We start from the raw sequence: 3,967 nt of genomic DNA on the forward strand, positions 1-3,967 counted from the left end.
TTTTTTTTTTTTTTTTAATATGACCAATCACTCAAGGGGATGATGTCTCCCTGTGTATACATAATATCGTAGGGGGTCGGAAAGAACTGAGGAAGGATAAAGAGACAGAAAAGTAGTCCCAGCTTAGTGAGTGTTTGTCCAATAGGTAAGTGTTCCGTCTTTATTGATACAGCTACGACTATAATAAAGTCTACTGCACTGATATTTGAATCCGCGTTCACCAATTTGTTAGCCGTTATTCTTAGTTATTCGGCTGCTCGAGCGGATATTCGAATATGTAAACGAAAAACTTTGTGCAAATTTTTCATTGTAAACGACTTTAGGACCGCGTAACTTAAATAATACTAGATTTGATAGTACCAAAATGTTATGTGACGTCCAAGATAATATGATTTCTATCGATAATTAGAAAAAACAAAACATTGCGAAAAAAGAATAGCTTCATACACATATCGTTTCAATCAATAGTATGCGAATGGTATACCCGTTTGCACTCTGAAAATTGCGACTATAAATATGCGCGATGCTCTGATCGACTCATCCTTGATAAAGTCGAACGCATTTCTTAAACGTATCGGACTTGATTGAAATGAAAAATTGAAAGACCGGCAGCTACTATCTTATGAGATCGTCGCGAAGCTAGATAATGACCACAATGGAGTTTAGATAACTTTGCTGCAACCTGGCCAAGATGTTGATCTATTCTCATTCGCAGGCGCTCAATAAAAGACTCGTCATCTTTTATCGGGTGAATATCCGGCTACACATATTTTTAATATATCGGGAAAAAATGAAGAGAGTTTGGTTGGGAGGTTTGGATGAAGTTTGTTAAACTACCGTTAAGATCACTATTTGCAGAACTCTCCTAATGATGTACAGCTGACTTGTAAAGGATCGCCTGTGAAAACTATTCGTTTCATATTTTCACATACAAATCCCGGAAGTTCTACTGTGGCCCAATAACTTTAAGGCAAAAAAAAAAAATTCGACTAGATTCTCCTTGAACTGATTCCATATATTTATATCTTCTTTTCATGATAGCCATTAATCTGTGCCGTGTGCACATGGGTAATCTTATGGCATATACCAAATATAAAGATTGTTTGAAAAAGATGTCTAGAATGTGTTCAAGGCCTAATCATGTCATTATATCCCTTATCTTATCTTGGTTGAAGTATACGGTACGTTGCAAATGAAATGCTCGACGTAATGCACCAGCGTTGAGTGCGTGAATTGGAAAACGCGGTAAAGTAGTAAAGTGTAAATTCACACGTACAAAAGTATACATTCAAAGTTAATAGGTACATAAACTTATCTGACGGTAGCTCTAATATTTTTTTTCGATATTGTTAAGTTTTTCCTTTTTTTTTCTTTCTTTTTTCTTTCTCTTTACTATATATATATATATATATATATATATATATGTGTTTATGTATTATGCACATGTGCGGTTTAGTTCCTTGCTGCAGATCGCGTGTTAAGGTATTACAGACTTTACTCACATACATATATATATGTGTTATATTGTAGGTTTTTTTTATAGAGGCAAGCATATAGTCGGTCGGCGGCGAATGAAATTCAAGTTATGATTATGTAAACACGATGAGGGGGTAATGTCGACAATACGGTGAGAAAAAACTAATTAATCCCGGTACCAAATGGTTGGTTGAACACCTAGCTTCCTAAAATAATCACGTTTAAGCGAATACTTTAGCCATTGATCATCACTGTGAGGGCCTTTGCCGTTGCCGTTGGAGCATAGTTTAAATTCATTGAAAATTTATTTCGCTTTTCGTTTTATTTTCATATATTTTTCTTATCTACTAAACAAATTGAATTCTCATTTATATATATATAAAGAGGATTTTACTTACTATTAGTAAGTAAAACATAAAAACATAACCATATACATACACATCTATATGCGAGCATATTATATCATATACAACATATATATATATATTTACATGTAAAGGATGTTGTACGTACATGTGTAAGGTTAAAAAAAAAAAAAAAAAATTAAATTTTTTTTTTAATTTTTGGTTTGAGTTTTTTTTTTTTTTTTATTTGAATCTGTTTTCCTGTTAAAAAGAAATTATTGTGTTTAAGTGTGCAAGTATGTATGTATGTATGTATGTACGAACGAACGTATTTGCTTTAGTTGAATAACTAACTAATTCATTAAAGCTAATAAGTAATTAACTGAAATGTTATGCAAATAAGAGAAGAAAGAATTTAATTGCATGCACATAAATATGTATGCATTTATGGATGAATGCTTGTATGTATATTACATATGTATGCAAAAAATACAGAAGACACGCTAAAAAGGTATCTATTTCCATAACGTTAATTAGATGAAAACATAACATGCATTTATATGTGCAATAAAAAAAGTTTTCATTTCGTAATTTATTTTTCAACTAATATGAAAACTGCCTCTATTGACTCATAAATGTATATGAACGCTGAAGACACTTAAATAAATCGCAGATTGCCCGATAGTGAATTATTGTTGCATATACTCGCTCGTGAAGATCGCTTTTGATCTTAGTGGAAAAATGCAAATCAAATAATTGGAGTAAGTGAATGCAAAACGTTATGGAATTCGTGCAACGATCGTCGAAGATCATCAGTAAATCCCTTGCGTTTATTGTGAAGCAAAACATTCGTGTCTTAAATGCATGACACGAAAGCAAATAGAATTAAATAGTTTTCATTTTCGAGCTCAATTTCTGCTATGGATTTTTTTTTGTTCTTGTCTTGTAAGTTTGCTGAGATTTGAGATAGAGATCATCAAAGGTTTAAACTCTGCTTGAAACGTCTTGGATGGTCGAATACCACCAAATGCTGTAAATCATAAACAAGTTAATATCTTTATGTTATACCCTGCAACACAGGTGGTGCTGTGCTGCACCTAGCTGCAGCTCGGCACCTTAGCGCTGCATCTGGCGACTAAGTCGGACATAATAGACTCTTGTACTATATCTATTGAAGGAGATAGCGAAGAGATATTAAACAACCAATAGCGCAATTTATCATGAAGGAGCACTTGCTTCTAACTTCTAATTGCTAATGTTGTATTAATTACACTACTTAACACTGACTTAGTCAGTTATTTTTGCATTTTTATTGATCAGCGGTCGTAAAATTAGTGCTTGTGTTTTGCTTATCCAGGTCTGAGTCATTTGTTATCAAATAACGTGTTCCGAAACGAAAGTGGCAATAATAAAATTGGTCGATATCAATTTTACACTAACACAAGCTTCTTAGCTTAGGAAAATCATAAATGGAATCGTTAAAAAAGCAGCAAATAGAAGGCCGCTCAGAATAGGGCGGATGGTCATAACTCATCCACAATATATAATAACGATGCGTTGAAAAATTCGTTAGCCCTATGAAAAGCTTTTGCTTAGTTAATTAGTTGGTGAAAGTAACTGTTAGGGCCATTACCTAGTTCCGTTAATAAGTGGCGTTTATCGTTTTACTATGTCTATAATGCAAGATTTGGTAAGTAAGAAGTTCTAAGCCTTGAAAATTAGACCAAGAGAAAGACGAATTTAAATCAGATGTTACATCTATGTGGATTATTGATAAAAAAAATTAAAATTAAAAACAATAACGGGCCGCAGTCCACCACCAGCTGAGCGCTGCACTTAGGTAGATGCAGCGCTGCAATTAAGTGGATGCAGCGCTGCACTTAGCCGAATGCAGCGCTGCACATAACTGAATGCAGCGCTGCACTTATATGGTTGCAGCGCTGCACATAACTAAATGCAGCGCTGCAATTAGGTGGATGCAGCGCTGCACATAACTGAACGCAGCGCTGCACTTAGCTGGATAGTGACTCAAACCTGGATTCGAAAGCGCTATGAAAAGCTTTTGCTTAGTTAATTAGTTGGTGAAAGTAACTGTTAGGGCCATTACATAGTTCCGTTAATAAGTGGCGTTTATCGTTTTACTATGT

The 3,967-nt window shown here is 34.3% G+C and overlaps 1 long non-coding RNA gene across 1 annotated transcript; it reads left to right on the forward strand.

Moving 5' to 3' along the window:
* The first annotated feature begins 947 nt into the window (after positions 1-947).
* On the forward strand, positions 948-1,824 carry LOC119634242. Its single transcript, XR_005246942.1, has 3 exons — positions 948-1,301; positions 1,457-1,482; positions 1,544-1,824. It is a non-coding gene; the product is annotated as an uncharacterized LOC119634242 (long non-coding RNA).
* The last annotated feature ends 2,143 nt before the right edge of the window (positions 1,825-3,967 follow it).

Source organism: Glossina fuscipes, unplaced genomic scaffold, assembly GCF_014805625.2.
Source record: "Glossina fuscipes isolate IAEA_lab_2018 unplaced genomic scaffold, Yale_Gfus_2 2, whole genome shotgun sequence".
NCBI lineage: Eukaryota > Metazoa > Arthropoda > Insecta > Diptera > Glossinidae > Glossina > Glossina fuscipes.